This window comes from Salmo salar, chromosome ssa03 (assembly GCF_905237065.1).
Source record: "Salmo salar chromosome ssa03, Ssal_v3.1, whole genome shotgun sequence".
NCBI classification, from domain to species: domain Eukaryota; kingdom Metazoa; phylum Chordata; class Actinopteri; order Salmoniformes; family Salmonidae; genus Salmo; species Salmo salar.
In genome coordinates this window covers 17,639,142-17,650,683 of record NC_059444.1, presented here as the reverse complement: position 1 = coordinate 17,650,683, position 11,542 = coordinate 17,639,142, and the positions used below count along the sequence as shown (strand labels likewise).

Sequence of the window (11,542 nt, the reverse complement as noted above, 5' to 3'; positions counted from 1 at the left end):
TTTAATCAATTTTAGAATAAGGCTGTAACATAACATAAAATGTGGAAAAGTCAAGGAGTCTGAATACTTCCCGAATTCACTGTAAATGGTTAGCTGAATCTGTGTAGCGAAACCGAATGTAATCTCGCAAAACTTCCAGATGTTTGTACAAGGTTAATAAAGTGTACAGTTTAACAAAAAAAAAAGAAGATTCCCGTCGACAAAGGCATATCTATAATCTCTAGGAACGCTATCAAAAACATTGAAAAACAGATTTTATCCAGGGTCTTCCATTCCAACGATAAGCCTAGTATTGTCATTTTCCAACTGGAAAACACTTGCTTCTTTGACATGTCCATAACACATAAGGCTGTAATTCATTTTGGATGGCAGGTACAGGAACAATGCTCAACTAGGATGCTGTCCGTATACAACATCCTAGTTGCGATTTGAAGCTGCTTAGGACTATGTAACATGTCCCATAACCCTGTTCATGTCTATGTAACTGCCATTTAAATACATGGCTTTTATTTAGCGCCACTAAAAAATACTGAACTGAAAAGTTGTTGCAAAGTTAATCTGAAACTGTGGGAAGCATACAAGAACCACTCATCATATATTCCTGCCTCCATCAGTACATAAATAAAATAGAACCCTCAACATAACCATTACTCAGAGTTCCCTGTATGTCAATATCAATTGTTTTCTCCCTTACAGAAGGCCTGCAAATCAGGCCATTTAAATGTTAGGCAGTGTTTTATAGTTTTATTGATCTCATCTTAAAAAAGCTGCGTATTGGAAGATGGATGTCTTTTACCTTTCTGAGGCACATTCAATCATATTTGCTTATTCCTGTCCTGCCCAGCCATCAAGTTGTTATAATTAGAAATCACAAGCAGAGAAGTAGTCGTAACTGTTGTCTGTCCTGCCTATTAACTAGCTGTCATGGGTATCTGCACTGAATTCCTACAGTTGTTGATAGGAAAGACTTTGAGAGATTCATAGGATCACTGTCAATGGTACAGGTACAGAATGTTACATGAAACATGTTATTAAACAATATATAAGTACAGAAAGGTATAATAGTCTTTATGAATGGTATACTATACAGGTATAGAATTGAACGGGAGAGTGTCCGTATGAATGGTAGATAGGTAGAATGGTATACATGTCTCCTTATGAATGGTATAGGTACAGAATTGTATGGTGTCTGTATGAACGTTATACAGGTATTGAATGGTAAAGGGCAGCCATACGCAACTGGCAGACAGCGATCCGGACCCAGGACAGGGTCAATACAGATCGCGGGTCCAGGCTTTTTTAAATTTGATTTATTATTATTTATTATTTTGTTAGTGCATGGGCAGTTTCCCTCTTATGTCATTCACTGACAGACCTTGGAGAGCTATTTATGACCTGTCAGACATGTCGAGTTGATCAACTAACCCATGTTAGCTAGGTAGGTAAGTTAGGCTAACCATATATCTAAATCTTGTAGTTATCATGGCCATATTACGTGGGCAGGGGCCTCGACCCCCAGGGGGCCCCCATTTGAGTTTATTGAGTTACTCAGGTATATTTTCTCAAATAAGACATGGCAAAATGTGTAGAATTGCAAGAAATGACATCTGAAACGGCAACATTTTCTATCCACCCCATTGCAAATTGTGTAGAATTGCAGGAAATATGCTTTAAATCTGCAAAATGTTCTCACCGCCAACCAGAGGGGTGTGAACAGTTTAAACCGTTTGGGGTTGCAGGGTGGTAGTTTGTTTCTTCGCCGATAAATGACAATATCCATCTGGACCTCCTAGGAAATTTGCGTGAATGGACCATCTCAATTAGTACTTGAGTAACCCTGGTATAGGAGATAGTCCTTGTGAATGGCATAGGGATACAATGTCTTTGTTTTTCTCAGTGATTTACCAGACCTTAATGAAACCCACTCACTCCAACACCTTTACCACCTCCTGCCCTGGACAATCAATCCACCTGGCCTGCCCTTTTCCCTGACACACAGTCCCAAATAACACTGCTTAAATGTCACTCACCTACTGGCATTTCATTGGATAAAACAGGGCTTAGAGCAGAGACAGCAAGTCAGGAAATAGAAATTATGACACAAAACTATTTTGTCTGTTCAACCTCAAATCAGTATAAAAATTGATTTATAAGCTTCCCTGTGGCTCAGCTGGTAGAGCATGGTGTTTGCAACACCAGCATGGTGTGTGCAACGCCAGGGTTGTGGGTTCGATTCCCACGGGGGGCCAGTACAAAAAAAAATGCATGAAATGTATGCATTCACTACTGTAAGTCGCTCTGGATAAGAGCGTCTGCTAAATGACTAAAATGTAAAAATGATAAGCTCAGTGGTGGTTTCATAAATGTGTTGAATGAACATCTCTGAGGTAAGACTTCAGCCCTGAGGTAAGACTTCAGCCCTGAGGTAAGACACCAGAAGCAGACTATGGCACCTTTTAGTCGAGATATATCCGTGTTAGCAGAGATTTATCCATCCATCATGTGGTATGCCCTGCCTGTATGCCCTGCCTGTATGCCCTGCCTCTGTTCCAGGAGATATTCCTCAGGTGGGCTGTCTCTTGTACTGTGGGCCTTCGTGAGAGAGACCTTCAATGTGAGTACTTAAATCATAGCTTCATGCATACATATAGAACACTTTACTCATAAACTGCTGTGTATCAGAAGAACAGTTCAACATGGCCTCAAGTTTCCCTCTTTGTCCCATAGACCGTCCTAAATGTCATAACCTTTATCAGCGTGGCTGGGCTAGACTGGGTGGCTGGACTGTTGCTGGGAACAAGGTATAACCTCTGACCTATAGTTGTCTTGGGCTCAATAACCTTGAAGAGTAGTAACAACATACACTAATGCTGTTTTTGTTAATACTGTCTCTTGTTTCCCCTGACACAGGATAGGAAGGACTCTTTCTCTGTATACGAATCGTGTCACGATTGAAGAGGGGTTGGATCAACACGGCGTAAGGTCACCATTTCTTTTACACCTCTTTTTGAATTGAAATAGTGTGTACATATGAATACCTTCCACAATGGGTACTTTACACAATAACATGAATGTCTCATATCCCCTCAACAGCCCTCCTTCTCCATCACCCTCAGACACCCTCTCTCACCCTTCACCTTTACTTTACAAATAAATACGTATTCGTTCATATACTTGGACTGTCTGTGTCTGCATTCATTCAATTCCTCAACATTTTCAAATATACATTTTGTTGCACATATACTAAACCGCACACAATGTTCTGCAATCTTTATCAGCATAATGACTTAGTGAACGACAGTCATCGAATGTGGTATTTCACCCTGAACTGACTGTGGTGACGCCGCTCTTATCTTTCTCATGAGCTGCCCCTCACAGCAATGGTAACAACACACACACACACACACACGCCTCAATTACCCTGGCATTACTGCTCCTCTCCCCATTATTGAGCTTGGCTTCTTAATTATCCCTAACTCGTTAGCTCCTGAGTAATGCAGCTAGAGGACACTGGCCTTTTTAATGAAAGTAGAGTAGAAGGTTTTTAGGTGAGAGATAAACGTGTTATTGTCAGGGAAAAAAATAAAAATGTAGGACGGGGCATAATGATTCTGATTGCTGGAAAGGGGATGGGTGAGGGAAAGGGCCTGAAAATATGTTTTTGGATGTCTGTCATACAGTACAATAGGCCAGTGTTTCCAAACTCCAGTCCTCCAGTTCCCCCAGCAGCACACGTTTGTGTTGTAGCCCTGGACAAGCATACCTCATTCAACTTGTCGACTAATCGTCAAGCTCTCAATGAGTTGCATGTGGCGTATTTGTCCCAGCCTTCAACAAAAATGCGGGCTGTTGGGGGAACTGGAGGAGTTGGAAAACATGGCAGAATGTGGCTTTACAATGTGATTCAAGGCATAGTTGTTGTTAGTTGGTGACTCCTGTGACTTCAACCATGAGATAAATTGTTTTTTTCAATGTTTATAGGGGAGAGTGGGGTAAGTTGAGCCAAAGGAGTAAGTTGAGCCACACTTGTTTTTTAGGAAGCATACACAAAGTTAATCAGTTGACCAAATATTTAAGAAGAGGTAATCATTTCATGGAGTCTGTAAAGTAAGAAACCACATTTAAAAAGTGGTAAGCAAGTTAGGTCCAGTCAAATGAATTTGTGTTAGAGGTTTCATGATGCTTGTGTATAACTAAACCAAAGTAGATCATTTTAAGATTGTTCTATACACCAGTTGGGGTCTGTATAAAGTTTAATATGAGCTGTGTGGGCTAATATAGTCAAAATGTTTGTCTTGGGGTAAGTTGAGCTAATGGTTGAGCAAATTGAAGTGTTTTCTTACCGGGCATAATGCAAGGCATTATTGCTGGGATATGAGGTAACAACAGGGCCTATGTTCAAAGTGTTGTAAAAAAAAAAAGTAAGCCTTTTTTTTTAACCATGCTTAAAATGGTTCAAATATATATTTTTAAGTGTTTGTGTTGAATTTTGTTTGGGAAATGAAGATAAGACAAATATAAACATGGTTTTAAAAAGGTAGTAGTAATATTTAATTCAGTAAAGAAATTAGATAAGACAAATATAAACATGGTTTTAAAAAGTTAACCTTTTTGTGCCGAGAGATCACTTTTTTTCGGACAAGCTATGTTTTCAAAACTAAAGTTTACGTGAATTCTGATTATTTCCAGGGATACACAACATCCTGAAATAATGTAGATATCTTTGTTAGAAAGAATACTTTATTTCCCTTGACGGAGTGACGCAGGATGTAAAGAAAATAGCTCAACTTACCCAACTCTCCTGCTTCACGGAGCTCTTATTCCGTTCACCCAGAGAAATCAAACAAACAAGTCATGATTTCATTGTCAAACCAAGATAATAAGTCATTTTGCCCTATCGTAACCACTCCACCACCAACATTTATTTTCCAACACTGTTCTCCACAAATTCAAGGGCAATCTTATTATCCTGGAGAAGATAATACAGCTGACATGCTTGAGATGGGTAGGCAAACATTAGAGAGTCAATTAGGAGAGACCATTATACTCAAACCACCACGTGAGGGGAATGCACTGGTGTGTGTGGAGACAAACACACACATTGCTGTGTCCCATGTCTCATTACTGATGACACACAAATATGTGTGTGTAATTTTCAGCGGTAACCTCAATAACTTCTTTATAGGACTCTATTTTGATGTCTTTGATATTCACATGAAAGAGCTGGAATGAAAGAAGAACACAAGTATTCCATACATAGACACAGTGAGTCGCTAAATATTTTAATAGTGCATGTATCCCCTGCCCCCTTAGCTCCGAATTAATACCAGCTTTAAAGTTGAAGCCTAAGCTATGATACTGGGGAGGGGTGATTGACAGTTTAGGCCTTGAAAAACACACATCTATTGATGTGTGTGTGTGTGTGTGTGTGTGTGTGTGTGTGTGTGTGTGTGTGTGTGTGTGTGTGTGTGTGTGAGAGAGAGAGAGAGAGAGAGAGGATTGTGTGTGTGTGTGTGTGTTAGAGAGAGGTAGAATGTGCAATTTTGCATCTGTAAACACAGACCAGAGCAGTGCATGATTTTTAAATGACAACCACCAGAGGACACTGTGGTTCTTTACCAAGGCACTATTCCCTCCACAGCCACAGGACACTGTTGTTCTTTACCAAGGGACTTTTCCCTCCACAGCCAAAGGACACTGTGGTTCTTTACCAAGGCACTATTCCCTCCACAGTCACAGGACACTGTTGTTCTTTACCAAGGGACTTTTCCCTCCACAGCCACAGGACACTGTTGTTCTTTACCAAGGGACTTTTCCCTCCACAGCCACAGGACACATATTTTTTGTTCTGATGTGAATTGAGACAATGAATAATTATGATCATGATCTTTAATTTGGTCTCCTTCTAAAACAACCATTATAGCAGACATTAAAGTGAATCTAATGAGTTATATCAAAGTTATATCAAGGATTCTACCAACCTTTGAATAGGTCTGTGGGGACACTAAGTGTTTCTGCCTGATGCTTCAGAACAGCAGTCGACCACACCTGCCTCTCTGAGGATTTGCTTGTAGCCTCTGGGTTTACAGTGATGAAGACGGGCCATAACTAGACTGATGCCAGATCAGATCTGGATGTGCCATGCATGACATGACAACGATAGGAGGATTATACAGTTGTCATCATTCAAACACAGCAGGTGATTACAGATGGTAAAGACAAATCCCTGAGTCTGCGTCTCAAATGACAGCATATAGTGAATTACTTTTCACCAGTCTCCCTATTCCTTGGCCTGTAGTGCACTTATTTTGACCAAGTAGTTCACTATATAGGTAATAGGGTGAAATTTCCGAGGCATCCTATCTCTTCATTACCTTGGACAAATGATCATTACCTATGAGGTCACTGTCAGTCAAACGAACAGTGACTGTTGAAACAATCAATGGCAATACAATTAGGTCAGTCTCATTTCGCTAGCTTCCATGCCAGGACGAGGCCATTTCCATTGCCTTTGGCAGACATAGAGTATGATAAAACTCAATCACCTGAGATTTTCGGTACACTGCGAAACAACAACTTCGTAGCAAGTGTTTTTTTGCTTTTCATACTCAGTGCTATTGTGTAGTTCTACTTGACTTGAATTGGCACTCAAAAACACATTGAGAAGTTGACCAAGCAACAGTTTTATTTTGGAGTTTGTTTGAGGCTCATTAGGTGATACAGTGACCCTTCCTAAATCTGTCTGCTCTCCCTGGCTATTGCTGCATATTTGAATTAATCGGTTTGTGAAAAGGCCTCTGCTTGTTCCTGTAAAGACAGAACAACCTTGTTTCCCTGGCACCTCTCTGACTAGACGAGTCTAATCTGAAAACAACACATCATTAACTGTACATACTGAGAAACACGGCTCGCGTATCTTCATGCCCTCTCCAAATGTTGTCTGCCACGGATACAGTGCAGGACAAAAGTGCGCGGTGAAAGGGAAGGTGATACTTTCTTAACTGTGGTGGTGAATGAGCAAATTAATTGAACATCTATTGGAGAAAAGTTGTTACAATGCCTATGTAGATAAGTGTTAGTTACAAAGGCACAGTTTTATATTGTAATTATACTGTACCTCTATGTAACTACCAAATAAATACCCCAGTAATTGCAACACTTTGTTGTAAAGTGGGACCGAAAGGTCTTTTAATCAGTACAGCAGGCTTACTTGTAAACAACAGAACTAGCATTTTGTCCCCCTCCCCCCAAAATCACACTATATGCATACAGTGGATCCAACCATGGTAGAAACTATGGTCTGACAGGCTCAGCGCTGCTGGAAAACAAGCAGGATAACAGATTTGTCCATGGTGCCCTTGAAGATGACGATGTGTTGTGCCTAATTGCTGGGAAGAGGATAATTGAGCCACCTGCCGGCTAAATGAAACATTTTCCCATGTTTCACCTTGCCTTGCAGAGACGTACAAATGTACACAAATCTGTCATGGAAATGGGATGGAGGGATGAGGAGGAGAAGGAGGGCTGTACTGTGGTCTTTGTCGGAAATGAGCTCAATCTGAGCTCAATCTCTGTACAGTATATCTTACCGTAGACATGTGTTCTAATGTAAATGCATTGCTTTTGACCCACAGTGTTTGTTTTTGAGCAATTAAAACAGGCTCTTATATGGACAGGATAAAGGTTGCAATGGGCAATTTCAAGCCTCAGGTGGTAAAATAGGACTGCTGTTGTGCAAGTCTAGCTTCTGGCATCAAGGTTGCTACATGAGACCTACTACTGCAGCAATATGGCAAAATGTCTCAGTGTCTGTAAACGCTTCCTTGGTCACGGCATCTTAAATCCTTAGTTTCCGGAGATTAGATGCTGACTAGATCATTGCGCCTCTATGTCTTTGATGTGCCACTGCCACCCATAGTCAGCTCAACTGTGGTTTCCTGGGAAAAGAAAGAATGGAAATAAATGAAAAGACTCCTATCGTTAGAGTGAATTGTGTTCCTCAAGAATAGAAGGATAGGAAACACACACACAAAAACACACACACACACTTCTTAAATGAGCTGTTGGAGTGCCTCATAAATGCAATTTGTCAGCTTATAAAATGGCAGGTGCTGCAAAGTGATAGTGAGTGCGGTGTGTTCACTCTACCTCATCTGAGAATCTAACTAAACAGATACATCACCGTGGATTAGTGTCAAACCCTCCAGCCTGCTACTCCCCACTGGGACTCCCTCAGACACTGCCCTTTTTAAATATGACACCAGCAAATATCAAATAGCCTCTTCATACTGCACTGGTGGTTAACCTGTTGGTGGGAATTTATTGAACCGTCTATTGGTGAGACCCCAAAACAGGTGGTTTTTCCACAAAGGAAAAGGTGTTTTGGAGACAAATAGATTGTCTTACTTTTCAGGCCATCATGTTGACCACAGTATAGACACAATGGAACAGACAGCAGATTTGCAACAATCAGAGGCAATATAAAATCGATCCCAATTATCTTGCCTTCCCTTCGAACTCCCCAAGTGTACTTACTGTAAAAAAATAAAAATAAAAAAACACCTAACAAATGCTCTATTGTTCAGAATCTGTCGAGAGAACATGCTGGGTACAATGGGTGTTTTCTGCTTTATTTCCAACATACCGTGGTTCGTGGTTTCACCGTTTTAACTGTTGTTCCTAGCAGCAGGGAAGACATTTTAAGTCTTGTTCACAGTTTATGTAATCTAATTGAGAGTTTATTTGCACTTCTTTAAAGCAAGATAAGGGAGGACTGCGAGCATGCCAAGGTTTTACTTATTCAGAACCAGTGAGACATCTTACTTTACATTTGGAAAGGAAAAATGTTGGGAGGAAAAGACAACATGCAAATAAATGATTGAAATTGATATTTGCCATTTAAAAAAAAGTAGTTAAGGAATAAATGTTCAGGTTTTCTAAGGAAGGGACTTTAATCTCTTTGATATTATAACATGTGGCCTACCTCTCCATACTGACTCCACTGCATCTCTAAGATAATAAAAGGCAAATGTCATAATGAATGATCAAGAATATGACTCATGGAATAAAATTCACACTGAGAGCAGAAGATCGTTCGACATTAAAAGTTAGTCTTCGAATATGTTAGGTAGGTACACCTATATTTGGAGCTTGCATCAATAACTCTTGTACTGAACATTTTCCTTAAATATCTCTCCATTTACCTGTTCAGAAATACACATCTTATTCAACATATTTAACTGTGAGAATTTCAAAGTTTCATGCTGAAAAAGCGATGGTCCTTCGAGCTGGATATGAACCAGTGAAACACATTGCATATACTGTATTAGATGTATTAGCTGAATAACAAAATCCCCTTGAGTTGGTTGTTTTAAGGAAAAGTGCAATAAAGATACACAACCAACTTCTTCCCATGAGCAGCAATTCTACCAGCAAGGTCAGAGGTGAGTAGTTAGGAGGTGGTTTTCTATTACTAATATTGTGGTATAGGAATAGCTAAACACAGTAGGGACTGCTATTCGCATGCTGATCACACAAATAGTGAGACCTGTATCAGTTAATAATTCTAGGTTTGAGCTGACCTGTCTTGACCTTTGCGAGAGGTCACCCGTATGGCACGCAGACAAATGTGTGTGAGGGATGTTGTAATTTGCCTCTGGTTTAGTGGGGGAGAAGGCAAGATCAAGTCTCAGTGCACAGTGCTCTAAATTCTGTATTGTACTTCTATCTACCATGTACTGCAGTTTAAAGTGGAACTGACAGCATTTTAGCAACATGAAATCTTATTAAAATATGTTCATATACACCCCCAGGAAGAATATGACACTTTTTTGAAACATTTTCTGACAAGCGGGCACTTAGATATGGACATTTTCAGGTTTTCATAAATTGTTAGAATGTTTAGGAATTACGTATACTAATGCAATTGTCTGCAGTAAATCCTAATAAAAACATCTGTCTCGTCCAGGACCAGAGTCTACGCAGACCTGTGCACCATATCCAATCAGAGCTACAGTAGACCTTTGTTTAATTGTAGCCTACTCATCCTTCTGCAGCTTGCCTGCCAACAATGCATGCTTGTCCCAACCAAGCACCCAAAGCTAACTGGCGAAAGTTAGCTAGCTGGCTTGCAAGCTACTTCCAGACAAAAATGAGAGAACAACTTACTCTGACCATTGTATTCGCTGTAGCAGAGCTGGTTAAGCTGCTTACATGTTATCTAGAGCGTTCGTGACTAAGTATTACTTTCTTTGCCTACGTATACTGACACCGGTCGGTCAAATTCAGTGGGTGTTGCACAGTTGTAAATTCATCAGTTATTCTGTGCTCTGGCACACTCAGACGAGAGTGCTCTGAAGTAGGAGTAGATAGCCAGAGTGAATTTGTGAACGTTCAAGTTCTTGCTAGCTAACCAAATGACACCTGCATCTCTAGCTGTGTACAGTATAGCCACTGAAAAATGATATGAGGGGAAAAAGTCAGTCACTCACGCACTCCTCCAATGACATGACATGACATCCTCCTAGCAACTATCTAGCTATCTAGCTAACGTTAGGCTCTGTGTTTTTATCTTTCTACATGAATAGATATGCTAGCCTATTAGCTATGTTATGACTGACTTGTGATCATTGCCCTTGCTAGTTTGATTGTATTGACCGACATTCCCAGACTTTGTTACATTCGTCCGTTTTTGTCCAGAATATTTAGTCATTGAAACTGAAACAGTGAATCCTGAATGGAGGCAGCAAACAATGTACCAGACCAGCTGTGATTTACAACCTGATAGCAATATGTTTTGGACTACCAAGAAATGTATTGGTGAATTATATCAATCATGCATTGAACTGCATCCATCTATTCTGCCAACGATGTCTTACTGTAGGTCATGGAATGTTGAGGCAAATAGAACCTATTTTTAAAACCTCTTAGTAAGTCGGTTTTGTAGCATAAACTGGGAATTTTATATTTTTTACTGATATTATGATTGTATGTTTGTTTCATATCTGCAAAGTAGTTAAAACTCTGTCAGTTCCACTTTGAGCGTAGTGTTTCAGTTTACCTTATGAATCCTGTACAGGAAAAGCCTTGCAGATGAGAATTTAGACTACATTGAGGCCATATTGGATGGTAAGACAACCACAGTCAGAGGAGTATTCTAAAACATGCAGCTCTGGGACCAGGCTAGTGCAGTCAGCGATGCCTCCCATCTCACAAAATTGCCCAAACAGAATATTTACAGAGAGATAATTGTTCCGCTTTTTATGAAGGGTGGAAATGTCAACTCATTGCATAAAGTACTTTGATGATAATCTCAGCAATCACATTCAGTTGTGCCGCTGGCTCATTAGGTTTTTCATCAGTGGACTCTTCAGTTGTTCAACATTAGGGTTGTACGTCATTCATGATACACTCATAAGGACTGAGAGATGAGATGAGGAGGTACAGTGACCTGCTGAGTCAATGCAGAACATGTGAGATTAGCTCAAGTTAGATCAACCATAACAAATGCAATAGCTATACACGAACACACCAGCTCCTGTTC

General features: G+C 40.2%; 1 long non-coding RNA gene across 1 annotated transcript; it reads left to right on the top strand.

Annotated features, from left to right (window-relative positions):
• LOC123741615 (uncharacterized) lies at positions 1 to 3,173 on the top strand. Its single transcript, XR_006769078.1, has 2 exons — positions 1 to 2,801; positions 2,911 to 3,173. It is a non-coding gene; the product is annotated as an uncharacterized lncRNA (long non-coding RNA).
• The last annotated feature ends 8,369 nt before the right edge of the window (positions 3,174 to 11,542 follow it).